This window comes from Catharus ustulatus, chromosome 7, assembly GCF_009819885.2.
Source record: "Catharus ustulatus isolate bCatUst1 chromosome 7, bCatUst1.pri.v2, whole genome shotgun sequence".
In the NCBI taxonomy this organism is placed as follows: domain Eukaryota; kingdom Metazoa; phylum Chordata; class Aves; order Passeriformes; family Turdidae; genus Catharus; species Catharus ustulatus.
In genome coordinates, this window is record NC_046227.1 from 34,518,865 (window position 1) to 34,535,188 (window position 16,324).

The window sequence follows — 16,324 nt, forward strand, 5'->3', positions numbered from 1 at the left end:
ATTTGCAAAAATCCATACTACACTGCAGTGGCAAAAGCTTCCTATCAACACCTGTGGATTTCAAACTGCAAATTAGGAGCTCTATTTCTCTCCAGTATCACGACAGCAAAATAAAGCAGCAGCAGGACACCAGATGTGAAATGGTAGAGTTTTGTCTCGTCAGGAAAAAATTGGGTCCCATCCAAAAGTAAGGGAAAATCGAAGCTTCTCCAATTTGTGTAATTCTGCTCTATGTGAAGTGGCCCATTCATGGCTCATATTTTCTCTGTACCTAAACAAAAGTAGGTTGCTTAAATTAAAGTGTAATTCAGCTGTAGATAGTTAATAAATGGAGATTTGTGTCACAGCACTAGGGGAGTTATTTTCCCACCACAAAAATATGTTCCTCTCATTTTCCTTTGGGTGTTCAGATAGGTGCACATTTAGGAACATATAATCTGTCTGTGTGACTGTATGTAGGAAGATATTGAGTAAAAATGTCATTTAAATAGGATCAGAGCTGCTTTTGAGCTGCTTGGAAGACTGAAAATGTTGCCTAGGATTATTTAATACATACACATTTTGTAACTGCACATAATTACTTACCTGACAGTAAGACAGAACCTACAACTTCATAAACACAGGAAAGCTGCTGTCATAGCTATTCTATCTCCACTATTTCTCCTTCAGCAGATAGAAAATGGCTAAATTATCTTTCTCATCCATGGCAAACCTAATATCAGCTCCAAACCTACCACATGCTGAGGAGAAAATACAGCCCAGGTGTCCCTGGTTATTATTAGCTGTCATATTTTTTATTCTAAGAGGTCTGTAAGACTTCATTATCTGATTTTACAGTGGTACTTCACTGGTAACGAGTAAAAGCAGGTAAAGAAGCACAAAGAGATGGAGCTGTGCTCTCAGGGAGGTGCAGAGTGGCCATCCTGGAGAGGTTCTCCAGAGCAGACAGCCAGGGTTCAAACTGGGGCCAGCTCACCTTAACACCTGTAAATCAAAACTAAACCTGTGTCCTGGGAGCCATGCACAGATTGCAGGGATTTATAGGAATGGGCAGCATCACAGCTTTTCTTTTTTCTAATACCTCTGCCTGTCTGTAACAACCTAATGATGCTCTTCATGCTGAACCTTTCTTAGCTTTGTTCCTCCTTGCCTTTTTCTCTAATTTTTTTCCCCCAAATAAGTTTGTCCACTCCTGGCATACTTTCATCCCCTCTCACCCAATTTGCTCCTTTTGCACTTTGAATTGTATCTGCTTGTCTGCCCTCAGATTATTTTTACTGCCCTTTCTACAACCTGGCATTTCATATTGTCTTTTCCACACCTGTCCATACTCATTTTAAACACTAAATTGTACTTTCCCTTCTACAGCTTTGCAATGTGATTTGAAATTGAAGCAATAGCCTCAAGACATTAAAACCCATCCATTTAAACTTGATCACAGAGAAGGCTCTGTAACTGTGAAGTTCACATCTCTTTTTATGATCTCTTTTCCCCTGGAACACCTATGCAGAGAAATATCATGCTAGAATAAAAAACTCATCATTAAGCCCCAGTATGTGTGAATATGGAGGCAAGCCAAAACATAAATAGATATTTGGCTTTTGGCAAGATAGTATTTGGCATTTAATACATCAAGCAGTAATCTGCATTGTATTTATTCAGCTGAGCATTTAAGGTGCATTTGAATGTGAGAGTGATAAATAGAAAGGAGTTACACAAACTGCAATCAAACTGTGTGCTATTCTAGGCCTCAGAATTACTGAAATGAAAATACAAAGAAAGCACCAGGGGTGTTTCTATAAAGGATGCTTTAGGTAATACCTCTAAGGGTTTATTTGTAGGTGCAATTCTTTTTTTCCCAATGGAAAACTGCACCTCTGAGGCAGCTCTCACAAAATCTCATCTATGTGTGGTCTATGCATGAGATTGCTTTTCCCATTCACCTTTTACAAACCCTCAAATGCAATCCAAACATTTCCAAAGCTGGCTGGTAACAAGCCAGTTCAACAATCACAAAACCCACAGATCAGGCACTGACTCAGGCAAAATTCATGTGGTTGTTCCTCATATTTGTTTTTGTTTTATACTGTCATTTACCTGCAGTCCAGCCTCAGTAACTGGATCACAGCTTTGTGTCCCTCCCCATGACTCCAGGTGAATTAATTGCCAGATATTTACATGTTCTTTATCATGTGTTTATCTCATTACCTTCAGGGGACAGATGTTGAACAGCTGCTGAGATGTCCAATATTTTGTATTGCAAGCAAATAGGTTTGCATTCCTGCCTGAGATTTCAATCCTTATCTTTCTACAATATCACACTTGCCATTTAATATATTAGAGGATAATCCATGTTGTATTTGTTTACAAATAAAAGTTTGTGCTACTTGGAATATAAAAATCTAGGAACTTTTTTTTTTTCATTGCAACTTTCAACTTTCTCAATCAGTTGCAGGGGATGAAAAATTCTCTGGAGATTTTTTGGCAGCAGCTATTCCTCTGATTTCCTTTCTCTAGCTTATTATGCATTGCAGCCAGTCCTACAAGCTCTTTTCCATACATTTACTTGAATGAAAATGTCCAAACTTGTTTGTGTGCAACTTTTCAGCACGTGGAGGTTGGAGCCACTGAGGCAAAAGGAAAAGAGGTGTCAATACACACATCAGTATTGTACTTCTCTAAGGAGAAAGAAAGGAAACTGTCAGCTGACTGAAATCCCAGTTTGTCCTTGCTGGTGATTTATGGAACTCAGAGCTTTACTTTGCAGGAGCCCAAAGGTCAGAGTTGTTGCTGCAGAAATGGAGCAGGCAGCTGAGTGCTCACTGAGGGGCGAGACATGGATAAATTCAGGCAGCCAAGCCACAGCCCTGCCCACAAGGCACTTTCATGATCTCCATGGCAGTGTTTGCCCCACAGGTTGACTGCCCTGATGCAGTGACTTCAACACAGCTGTGGTACTTCAGGTTGTGACTTCTCACACACTCCTGCAGCCCTGTTAACTGCTGAGTTTGTCAGGGCTGAGCAATACATCTTAAACCAAGCACAGCAACATGCACCACTCCATATCTAAAGTGATATAACAACAGAGCATAGTTTGCAAAGTAATGAAGAAAAGCATTTTTAAGAGCAGCACATTGTGAGAGATGACTGGAGCTTGCCTGTGAGTGCCTGCAGTAAGGACGTGATTACTTTGCTGTTGCTATTTTTATTTGTATTCTTACAAGCAACACTCTACATTAAAACATTAGCATTTCATCTGCAGCATCACCTGCTGCCTTCATCTGTTAATGCTGATGCCTTCAAGGTGATACAGCTCGTTGGTCTTTGGGTAATAAAATATCCCAAAACATTCAGCAGTGAGGATCTCACAGAAGGCAGAAGCAAACCTGACAGAGCCCAGAAAGTGCCATGGGGCACAGGGGTCTCTGAGAGCCCTGACTGGGGACAGCTGCACTGACAGCAAGCACAGAGCACTCACTGGTACATGTGTTACTGCTCACACCCTGTGCCTGCCCCGTGATGCTCATGACAACTAGATATTCACTGCAGAACTTTATGGCTTGTATGGACAGATGAAACAGGGACTTGATTAACAAGCTACAAAATAAATGGAAATATTTCTGGGGCTGATGCTTCTAAAAACTATTAATGGAGTTTAGTCAAGTCATATTTCCTGTTAGTAACTGGGAAAGGGAAGCAGATCATACACAGCCATATCTCTAGGGAGTACATGAGATGAAAGAGATGAACATGCTTATCCAGCCCTGTGGTCTGTGTGTGGGTATTTGCAGTAATAAATCTCTTGTCAGAAAGCTTTTGCATTCGATCTCTCAGCATCTGCACTTCTGTGACAACAGTCTTATCATGTGTTTGGGTTTTTTTTGCTTTTTCTTCCCTTTTTACAGAAGGGTCAAAAACTAGCTCTCACATTATTGTGCTGAGAGGCAACTGCTGCCACCTTCACCCTCCTCTAATTCATGTAACACTGAGGTGATGACAGACAGGAGTTCACACTCCCCACACTGGCAGATGTGTCCCTCTGTACCTTCCAGTGTCACTTTAAAAAATGGAAGTGGACACACAGTAGAAATAATTTCCTGAAGTTCTGCTGGGCAGCAGAAAACTACCTTTTAGAATAATGAACAACGTGCCAAAGAATGTAGGACACATCTTGCTTTGAAAAACAGCACCAAAAAGCAAGGGATAACAAGGAATATGGAGAAGGGAATCAGCCATCCCACTGTTCCAGCTGGAATAGGATGCAGCTGAGTAGGATGTACAGGAAAAGCTGTCTGTACAGTGTGATTTCAGAAGCTGAACCATCCCAGAGGCTTCCCCTGTACAAAGTCCCCCTTTTATAATCCCTCTTTATAATGACTAGTGACTCATGTATACAGATACAAACCAGGGAAAATCTGGATCTGCAAGAGCACTTCAGGAAGGATGCAAGTGGTGAGGCAGTGACAGCTGGAAGGGCACAGAAAGAGCATGAGCAGAAAAAAAATGTAACAGGAAGAAGAAAATCAAAATCATTAAATCACTTTTACCAAGGTAACACCTGACCAGAATCTAGACCCAAGTCAGTGCCAAGGAAAAAACTCCAGAAAACCAAAAACCAACCAATCAACCAACCAAAACCCAAACAAAATAAACAAACAAACAAATAACAAAACAAACAAACAGAAAACAAAACAAAACAAAACCAAAAAAACCAAGTATTACACTGAAGTGTTTACAACAGGAAATAAACTTTCCTACTTTCCCTAGCTTTCCAGGAAAATGGAGACCAAACAGAGATTATATAAAGAGCAACAATTAATAATCATAAGTTTGGATGTAGGAGGTGGTGATGGCGAATAAATGAAAACAAAAAAAGTTGTAAGAAGTTGAGTTTTCTTAGTCTAGAGTAAAAGATGTGTGTGCTAGTTATCCTGAAGTAGCTAAAAAGTCATTGCAAGAACAGGCAAATAAACTGTTTTCCATGCCAGCTCACAGAGTAATTAAAGACAATAATCCTAAATTGACAAAGATTTAGAGTTCAGCAATCTCCTCTCTGAATATTGTGGATTTTGAAATTTAGACAAAACCTGCTTGTAGAATGTTACAGGTTCATTTATTCTGGCCTCAAAGAATGTGATAACATAGGCAACCTCTCAAACTCTACCTCTAATCTCTACTCCTTTTCCATACAAACTGGACATGGCAGAGCAGGGGTGGGTCCATGGAACTTATCTCCAGGCTGTGAGATAAGTAAGAACAAAACAAAAATAAAAATACACATGAAAATGTTACAAGGGCAAATCCAAGCACTTAAACACTAGCAAGCATTACGATTCCTGTGTTGTCTTAAATTATTCCATGATATGAGCAATCAAAATTCTTTGATCACATCCATGGTGATTATTATTTCAAAACACCCTCCTCGTGCTCTGAGGAGTGACTGCTGCTTCCTTACATAATGGGCTGCCTCACACCCCTCGACAGAGATGCATTTTGTGCAAATCCTGCTCGGAATGCAAAGCTGCTCATTTCCAAACAGGCACTTACCAGTGCTCACACCTCTGTCTCTGACTGCTTCCCAGACATTAATGAATTCTTCTTCACAAAATCCTCCCAAGCTTAAATGAAGTGAACCTCCCACAGAATTTAAACCACAATTTCAAGCCTACCTGGTAATTATGACTGCTCAACTTAAGCTTGATGTTTCAGAGCCTGATTCTGCCTGTGACACTGAGACACTACATTTTCAAATCCTCATCCCAAAAGCCAAAACTTCTGCCTGAGGACATGGGTGGCTCATCAAATATTATTTATATATGTATATGTACAATTATATTAAAAATACATAAGCAGAAGTATCTTGTAGAATATTGGGCTAAAATATTTCACCAGCAAAAGGCAGGAATCCTCTCCTAAAGTCTTGGAAATCATACCCAGACACACACACATGTATTATGTAAGTAGCTTCACTTCAGCACTGAGCAGTCTCAGCTGTTCCCTGAATTGGGTATGACCTGTGAGCATTCAAACCTTCCAAAATAAAGCCACCAGCATATTGAAAGTTGAAGCACACATGCAAATTCCAATATTAAGATTTCACTTTTGAAAGTGTTAGAATATACATCAGGTTTTTTGAAGTGGCAGCTGCATACACCAAAGTATTGTGATCTACTAAAATATTGCTGCATTCAGAAAACTCTATGTGACAAGTTACAGAACAGCAATTTAACAAGGAGATTCATACATAAAACAAACAAATAAATCCTTGAACTTTCAGAAGATGCAATGTTTTCACATCAGCAAACCATGTCAGACACTCAGGAATCCAAACAAGAGCTTGGCTTGGTGCAGTCACCCGATTTCTGTTCCAATTTAAATATTTTGGTTAGGGGTCTGATTTTCTGTTGAAGGCAGAGTAATCTCTGTTGGGAATGCAGTTTGCTTGTTCTCCTCTCCTTCTGCTCAGCCAGAGGAGCTGTGCCAGCAGAAAGCAGAGTGTGTTCCCATTCTGCTGGAGGAGCACAGCCAAGAGGTGGTGCTGTGCAATTCCTGGCTCTGGAGAGGTCTGTCAGCAAAACTGTGTGTTTGTAAAACTTACAAAGCTCTCAGACTGCAAGTGGTGGCTTCTCAGCATGCAAAAAAGGCAGTGGGTTTCAAATACCCTGCTATTAATAGGGTATTTCCATTTAATATCTGTTGAATAAAGATCCCTGAGTGTTTTGATTTGGGGTTTGTCGATTTGCTGTTAAATCCTAATGAATAAAAATCATCTAAACAAAACTGAAGCAGAGTCAATGACATTATTTTTTAACTCGATGGCCTTTTCCTAGACTTCCCTGTGCTAAAAGTTTGCATCCTCAGTGAGCTAATTACCCATTGATTCAAAGTAAACAAGTTTCCAAGTGCCAGCCTGGACGCTGCCCAAGCTCCTAAATTCTGTTCCTTAGAAACACCAAGACTGAGGCCAACTGCAAACTTGGACCAAGTTTTTTTGTGTTTTGTGTTTTCTATCGTGTTTGTGTGTGAAAATGAACCAACTTGCTCCAGCTAACTGGTAATGAGCAAATGTTAAAAGGTTTAGAAGTTTCTAGCAAGAAGATATTCATTGCAGAAATTAGAGAGAGCCAGTGCTCCCATGCTTTGAGGACTTTTGCTGGATTTTTCAGGATGGGAAAGTATAAATTGCTTCTCCTCCCACTGTAGGTTGACACAATTGTGTGTTCCAAGAGGTAACTTTGGACAGATTATTTAACAGCTCTGAGGCTAATCAAACACAGCAAAAAAATCGTACCAGCGAGTTGGAAACATCCATCTCTAAAGAAAAGCTGCTCCTCACCCCCAGTGCCCAAAACCTCCACCCAAGGCAGCAATTTGCCTTCTCAACCAGCACTTCAGAAAGGAGCTTGTGCTGCTTTATGAACACAAAACTAAACAACTAAATTTACAATTTAACTGCTCAAATCAAGGCAATTAGTAAAAAGACAGGATGCAGCCTGTAGGTAGGAATTCCTGCATGTGTTCCAGGGGAAAAAAAAAAAAATTGGTATCAAAATCCCTTTAAATCCATTTTTCAGTCTCATTTAGAGCAAATCCTATCATCTCTAAAAGAGAAAGCAAAACGTCCTAGAATTTATATTTTGACCATTTTCTTTAAAATCTCTTAAATTCCTTCAAGTAGAGAAACAAAACAAATCATTACCAAAGTAATGATTCAGCCATACTTTTTTCAGTAGCAGCACTGAAATATTAGAGCATTATTGACATTCATTCTTCTAGCACAAAGTTCTTTGACATTATAAGCCTACAGACCTGCACACACATACATCCTGGTGTGAAATCCAAGGCTGAACATCCCCTCCAGACAGACTGTCCCAAGTGTCCCTAATAACAGAGACTCCAACTTTTACATCACTTATGTGCTAAGGTTGCTTCAGACTGGACATTTTTTCCCCCTACTTGCCAGTATCTCTGAGTTAAAATTGTTTCTCCTGTTCTTTCTTTAATAAGAATTTAAATCTACCTTACTATTCTAGCAGTCTTTTATAGCAATAGTATGAATTTTCTCTCCTAGAATAGGTTACACCACAGTTCCTGCAAGTTTTACACAGACCATGAGGTTTTTACATTTTTAAATTTCCTATTAATATCTCCAGATTTCCTCCAGCTTTTCTCTATCTTCCACCGAAAGGGATCATGTTGCAGCTGAGCTCCAGCAAGGTATGTTCACACTACTGAGTGTAGCAACATGCAAAAAACCTCAGGAACAAAAAATAAAATTGGAAAATCAATATATTTTTGAAAAAATAGCAATCCATGTAACCAGCCCTGAGAAAACAGCAATTCCATCAGGATGATGTCATCATACTGCTGGTGAATTAACTGAATTGACAGAATTCATCATTTTTGTTACTATGGGTGGTTCTGGTTAATGCAGACCAAGAGTAATGGACTCAATGATCCTTTTGGGTCCCTTCCAATTCAGAATGTTCCATGATTTAGTGTTTTTATGCTTCAAACATGGCATGTACACAGGTGGTTATTTATCTTGTAGGAAGAAGGAAAAGAATGGCATGACGAGAGCTTATTAGAAAATTCATGGTTTGCACAACTTTGCACTACTGCAACACTAAGACTCAGTTAAAAAAACCACAAGAAATATGTGGGCTGCACTGGGAGAACAGATTTGGAAAACTTCATAACACCATAATATACTACCTGTGTTAAACATGAGCTTTTTGTTTCTGTTTTCATATTTTTCATTTTAGAGAAAAAAAAATATCTCTATCAATATCTATCTATATACACACAGCTATTTTAAGTGCAGAATAATACAAGTTCATCTAAAAAAAAGAAAGGTCCTAAGCACCTATATTTTCAGTTTGGCTCTTCCACTCATGCAGTGCTTCAATCCATATCAAAATATCAGAACCTGTCTTCAACATAAATGACCTTACAAAAGCTGGTTAGATAGTAAGACAATGAAGTAATAAAATTAAAAAAAAAAAAAAATAAAATGAGACTTCAAATGGACATGGACATAATGGCCATACATTATGGAGCCTTAAACTCCCATTTATATTCTCATTTAGAAACAAAGTGGCCTCAATTGTCTCCAGCTTAATTGCTTTCAACTTGAAGAAAATCACTTGATAGGGTGCCTTAAATCATGTAGCATTTGCCTGGACATCTCAGCCATTGGAAAAAAAAATAAAAAAATACTTCAAGTCTTCCATTCCATGTCCATTTCTGAGCGTCCCTCACAAGAAACAAATTCTAATTCATAGATCTATGGTAATTTCAGTAAAAGAAGAACATTTTGAGTAGGAGGTTAATTAGTGAGGGATGTGAGGACAGGCTCCAGAGTGACCACTCCAGTCTGCCAGGGAGGGCAAAGCTGGGTGGGAGGTGTTGGATCAGCAGGGCTGGCCCCAGGCAATGCAGCTCACAGAGTTTTATTTGTGCTCTTGCTGCTCATGTGCTCAGCCTGGTTTGCTGGGGCTGTTCTGGTGTTTAGGGCCCAAAAGCACTGGGCAAAGCTGGTTTGGGTGATGAGGATGCTGTGCTTTGTCAGCTCAGCTCTGCAGGAGAACCTGAGACCACTGAGAGGCACAACACTGCCTTTGTGATCTTTGATAAGTGAACAAAACTTTTACTCACTAAAAAACTTTTTTTTTTTAATTATTCTTTTTACAAACCACAGCTATCTTGTGATTCCACAAATGTTTTTGTATTCCCACTGATTTTTTATTTTTTCCATACTTGCTGACACTACTCAAATATTGTTCCTCTTGGTAGCAATATAAGAAATCCATTACTGGGCACAGGCTGCATAAGAAAAAAGGCTCACTTTAGTTCATGCTTCATCAGTATGACTCTTGTTAGCTTTTTATTCTCCAGGCAATATTGCTGCAATACCCAGTCTCAGAACATCAGTTCTGAACTATTCTAATAACACTGCCGGTGTTCACTTTGCCAGCTCTTTCACAAAGGATTATTAACAAAACATACATCCTTTTTCACTGCTATCAGCACCTGCTCATTCTCTGGATGAACCTGGTTTGAGCACCAACTGCAGCCCAGCTTCAGGGGATGTGCAGAACACTGGATATTCATTATACTCATCCATTTGTATTTCCAGCAATGCTGGATTAATGAAAAGGTATGCACAATAGCAAACACACATCATTACTTGAGAACATGCATCTACCAAACCTGTTCAGCCTATTCTATTTTTATTTTTTTGATTAGAGTTGTCACTTAGATCCAGACCAATAACTTGACATTGTTCATGAGCTCCTTTTTAATGCAGTTAGGTCACATTCCTGGTATTTTAATTCCTTCAGTTTTGTCAGTGACTCTGAGTCCTTTTCAACTGAATTAGCTGAGTTTTTCATACAAGTTCATATCTTTGCATGTTCACAAATCAAAATTTATTTATTTACTAGTTTGCTGGGGAAAACCATAATTTCTCCTTTTTTCTGTTTTCACATGAATGCAGAATTGTTTTATCACCTTATTTTGGGAAGCAGAGCAGGTGTGACAACACCCCTTGCTTCTTTTTCTTACCAAGAGCAGCAGCCACCAGGTTTCCCAGCGAGCAGACCTGTGCTGCTGCACTGAAATTGAAGTTTCAAGAGAGAAAAAACCCAGGGGGAAATGCAAAGGTGAAAGAGTTTTCTGTCTCAGTTTAGTTAAAAACAATTAAAATTAAAAGATGGAATAGTACAGAATTGGAAGCAGTTCTGTAAAACCTGAGATCAGACGAAAAATAATTTTTCATCATTTTCTAGCAAGCTAAGGGACAATAAAAAAGTGGAAATAATTTTAAAAGGGTGGTTTGGGGGATTTTCTTTGTCGGATTAAGTATCTTTGCTTCTCTCATCTTATTTTGGCTCCTCTATTATACCATTTCTAACTCTTCACAGCCTGAAAGGGGTTGTGGAGGGGGAGGATGGGCAACAAAATCTGAATTCTTAATGAAAACTTTCATATTATAATTAGTTACTACAAAGTTTTTCATGTTCTTTTTTTTGGTTTGAGTGTTTGCTTTTTTTTCTGCTTGTTTGTTTTTGGGGCTTTGGCTTTGTTTTGCTTTGTTTGTTTGGTTTTTTTTGGTTTTTTTGGTGTTTTTTTGTTTTTTTTAATGAAGAAGATTCCTTTTCAGGTCATCTTTAAAACTTTTTTGAAGTGAGTGGGTCTTATATGTATCTTGCAGCTCTTTGAAAATCTTTGTGACAAGAAAAGGAACTGAGCTGTTTTAATAATGGCATGTTATTAAACCACTAATGATTTGGCTGTTAAAAAGTGAGCTTTAATGATTGTAACTCTCCTCTTTGATCAGCAGAAAATGATGACTAATCTGAGAAGGAAAAGAAAAAGCCAAAGTTTTAAGACTCAAAGTCTCTCCTTAGCCTAGTGTCTGCTATAAAAGCTGAAAGGCAAGAGAGTAAAAAGAGAATAAAACAGGCAGCAGACAATAAGTGTGGATGTTTTATTTTGCCCTGAAATACTCCCCTGTCTAAATAACAATGAAGCAAATAAAGGAAAAAAATATATGGTTTGACCTCCTCTCCTTTTTGAATTTCTGTTCTTTGTCCACTGCAAGAATTTTCAGCTCCTCACTGATACCTTGATACCTCCAGGCAAATATGAGGTGAATGCAAACTCTATTCATTGTGCCTAATACAAATTGCATCCATGGACTGATTTTTATATTTTAAGAAATAGGTGCAGAAAGAGAAGAAAAACAAAATTACTATCAAGAAATTTATTTCAGAAAGGTCTCTCTCCACCCCTCACCAGCTGACTTGGTTTTTGCTGGCTGTTGTGGATTTATTAATGCAGGAATCCAGGGCTGGCCTCGGGTTCTGTCCCATCAAACTTTCTACCAGAGACCTCACCCATCTTTTGTCCAAAATCCCACCAAGCAGGGCAGCTCTTACTGGCTTACATATGCACCCACGATGCCAAACTGGGTGAGTTGTCAGTCCAAAACTCTTTCTATTTATATCTTCAATCTCTTGGCCTCATTAAGGGCTGGTCTCCATCCTCTGGGATGGCTTTTCCACACCCCAGGCACCATCTCCTGTGCATGGCTCTCTAATGGGGAAAACTTTTCCCATTCCCTTCAATTTTCAGTGAAAAGTGCTCAGTAGATTTTGCATTTTGGTCTGACCAAGAAAAGCAAACATCCCACAAGGATGATCACACACAGCTTGAGAAAGAACATTTGCAAGGGCATCTAAACAACCTGGATGTCAACAGGGCTCACATGACCAACCCCCAACTTCCTCCTCTTACCTCTACCAGATTTAAGAGATAGAATAAATTCAAAACTAAAACTAAACAAAACAAAAACAAAAAAGGGCAAAATTAGCTCTTTCTTATGATTTTTCTTCTAGATCTCTCAAATATGATATTTTAAAGCTACTGTTCAACTCTGTTCTTACACAGGAGGCTGAATTTCAAAATGCCTTCTTACCCCCTTGCTTCCTCCTGTCTTCTGAAATTTTAGACTGAGGCAAATTTCCCTATGGTGCTTCACACAATGACATTATGTATTTTTAATTATCATTATTATTTTCATACTGTGGCTTTGATTTGAGCCACAGAAGAAATCTGTGCTTAGCATCTTCAGAATCAAAGAGGAAGTCCACAGAATAATATTTTTTATATTTTTTCCTCAGAAAAAATTTCTGAGATGATGGAGTAGACAACTTCAGCTGTTAATTCTTCACTTGTTTCCCTTATTCCCCTTTGTGAATCCCAGAGGTATCAACTGATTGCTATTGCAGATTTAAAATGCAAGAGTTTTTTTTTTTGCTGTTCTACATTTGTTTTTGTGTTTTGTTTTTTTTCCTGACTCACTAACATTACCAAGAAATGGTACATAACACCATAACACATTAATAGCTGTTGTTCTTCAAACATTGGCATAACACAATCTTTTCTTGCATGCACTTACAAACATTGTGTGCAAGAAATAAGCAGAGCCTGTGGGGTTTTTTTTATTTCTACACCATAGCAGAAGGAAAAGCCGATTAAAAGATTTATTCAAATATTTACATGACACACTGTTGCAGTATTAAAATGTGAGCTTGCTCCTTTTACAAATCTCTTTAGAAGTCTTTTCTCCCCTTTGTTCCTAATGCAACTTTTAAATGGCAGACACCAGTTTCAATGACTTCAGCCTGTAATTGTGCATCACCTCTGGTTCTTCTCTTCCTCTTCTTCTTCCCCAAACTCCACACATCCTTCCACACTCCAGCCTTGCTCTGCACATCCTCTTTGCAACGCCACCCCATGTAACCTCCATTCACACATCTCCTTATGTTTGAACAGTTTTGTCAGTGGATGCTACATCAACACCCCCCACATTTCAAACCTCCTCCCTAAAGTTCATCTTTTTCCATGAGCCTGGGAAATAAAGTAGAAAGTTATGGCTGGCATCCCCAAAAGTACCACAGCCATCAGTACAAGCTGCACATTTCTGGAACTAGGAGTTCCAGGAGCCCCAAGGTTGCAGCCTCATCTGCCCTTCCTGTTCTTTCCCCATTTTCTGGCACGCCCAAAGAAATCAGAAAACAGGTATGAGGGAAAATTTTGGTATTTATGGTATTTATGTCAGATGTGTGAGCAGTATGACCAGGACTGAAGTGTTGGAGCTGCAGCACATCCCCCTGCTCCAAGGCATTTCTGCTTTATAAAATGGTGCAGTGCATCCTCCATGGCCATTGTTGTGCACTGGAAAGCAACAATTCACCTTGAACACTGGAGGCAATTAGGTAGGGATATTTACAGAATATATATGAAGATGTACACAGTTAGTATTCCACAATAATAATTCATAATGTTCCTAAATACATTCAGATATCACATAGCTTGAACAACAGGCATTTAATGCTTCTTATTAAATACAAATAGATGCAGACCATAAAAAACAAAAATGCTCTGTGTAGAGACATTTAGTTGGTTTTGGCAGAGCTGAGTTTAAAATGTGTTACCTTCCCTATCATCAATGTCTGATGATCAAAGTCTCATGAATATGCCAACACAATATTGGCTGGAATACTTTGAAAAATCATTCCCCATGAGTAGAGCAGACCTGAACTGAGGATCTCAGCTAAACCCATTCTCAGTCAGCTTGCATTTGTTTCATGTTGACAGTCAGCAGCACCATCATCAATTTTACACCAATTTCATGGACCAGCAAAAGTAATCACTTCTGTTCCTTGACCACTGAAGAAAAGAAGTCCTGCATTAAAATTTATCAAACCTATGAACTGCAGACGTATGGAACCAAACATCTTAGTTCAAAGACATTTGATAGATAACATATTATTGTAAAACAATTTATTTTCCCTCTCTGTTGCCAATTGTCACTTTATTTCCTCCCCTCCTTGTCCCAGATTTTCCTTCAATCCATGTTTCACTGCCATGTCTGGACTCTGAAGTGCTCCCACTGATCAGTGGAGATTTCTGCCCCTGGAAATGCTGTCCTTAACACAGCTCTGAGACTTCACTGTGCTACTCTTAATTGATAATTAGTTGATGTAAGAGATGAGTATCAGCACTGCAGAACCCCTAACTGGGTAAATTACCAGGTCACTGGGGGAAGCAGCTATGGTATTTTTCTGGTGGGTGTGCATTAGATCTAGTCTGGAATAACCAAAACATCAAACACAGTTTGATAAAGTGCTGAAATCCTGCCAAAGTTGGCTGAAAACATAACATAACAAATGTGGCTCTTCAAGAGATGTATGAATAGCAAAGCTTTCTTCTCTCAATTTCAAATTCAGTTTTATGAGAATAAACTTTTCTGAAAAGTTCTTTCACTCCCTGTGTGACATGAAAGAAGCTTAGTAGCTCAAGTTCCATTGTAAGCTCATAGGAGAATATATCAAACCATCACCACTAAACATCTGACAGAACTTGCAGGCACAGAGATGTAAAATTAACCACACCCAGAAAAGATATTCTTGAGTGCAGCGAGGGGAACCATTTGGAACGAGCAAATTTTCCAGCATGCCTTGGTTGTTTTATGGGTAAAAGCAAAGTTTCTGGTTCATGACACAACTAAACTCCTAACACAGAGATGTGAACATGCCAGAATAGCAGGGCTTGACCCTGTGCTGCTGCAGGAAGTTTATCACAGACACAAAGGCTTGGGATCACACTCTGAATTTCTTAGCATTGGAAATGGTCTCTGTGCAAGCAGCAACTCATTCAGAGCTCAACTTGCAATATTGATTTTATTATGGATGCTTTTGTAATTTTTTAAAATAAAACGAACCCACCAAGTTACCCAGACAGCAATACCATCCTAAAACTCTGACAGCAAAATAAACCACAACTATGATCAGTATGAAAGAGTTAAAAGAAAAAAAAAGACAGAAAACAAAAGACAAAAGAAAGAATGAGGAGATTTTTGAATAATCAGAATGCTTTTTCATTGTCTGTTTGCATTCTGGAACAAAACCCAGTCAAAACCAAACATAATTAATATATACATTGGGGTTTAGCAGTTAAAATGCATGTTAGGTATCCAATTAACAGAACAACAGATAATTAATAAAAATGAGAAAAAAAAAGTAATGAGATAACTGCTGAACTGCAAACCATGTATTCTGAGAAAATTCTCCACACAATGCTTTCACCACAAAATAAATGGAGATTGGTTAGTAAGAATGACACTGTAAAATGTCAGGATCACCTGTGGCCTTTCCTGCAGGCCAGCACTTCCCTCTCCCTGCAGCAGTCAATCTTCACTTGCACGTGGCTCTGAGCAGCAGAGCTTTGCACCAGCAGGTAACAGCTGAAGGAAAACAGCCTCTCATGTGTCTGTCCCTCCTCACAAAAGCAAAGCCTTGGGTACAATTCCTACATCCCTGACAGATAAGATAATGGCAAGCTTTGGATTCATCCAGCAAATCCAGCAAAGAATGTACAAGTAAAGGCATAGAAAAAAGGCTGCTGTCAGCAAATTTGAAAGCTTCTACTTCTTTCAGATCAGAACTTGCAGAAAATCAATTTCTACATGAATTTTTATTTTTTTCTTTAAGAACAAGTCTGCAGTCAGATCGAGTCAAGCTTACCATCTGCTGCAGAGAGAAATACAGCAATACTCAAGATCACATTATCAAACTTCTTTGTAAACTTTACATGCAAGCTGTTCCTGTCAGAATTGAAGTCATTGTGATAATGCTTCTTAATATTCGTTCAGGCTTTAAATAAAGACTGACAAAAGTCCACATATGGATGACAAGCTGCTCTACTGTAAATATTTTTGTATTTGTTGAGAAGGGGCTTATGGCAGTTCAGGACA

The 16,324-nt window shown here is 38.8% G+C and overlaps 1 protein-coding gene across 1 annotated transcript in view; it reads right to left on the reverse strand.

Moving 5' to 3' along the window:
* LRP1B (LDL receptor related protein 1B) overlaps positions 1-16,324 on the reverse strand; it is a 470,895-nt gene that overhangs the window by 247,126 nt on the left and 207,445 nt on the right. The window lies entirely within an intron of this gene.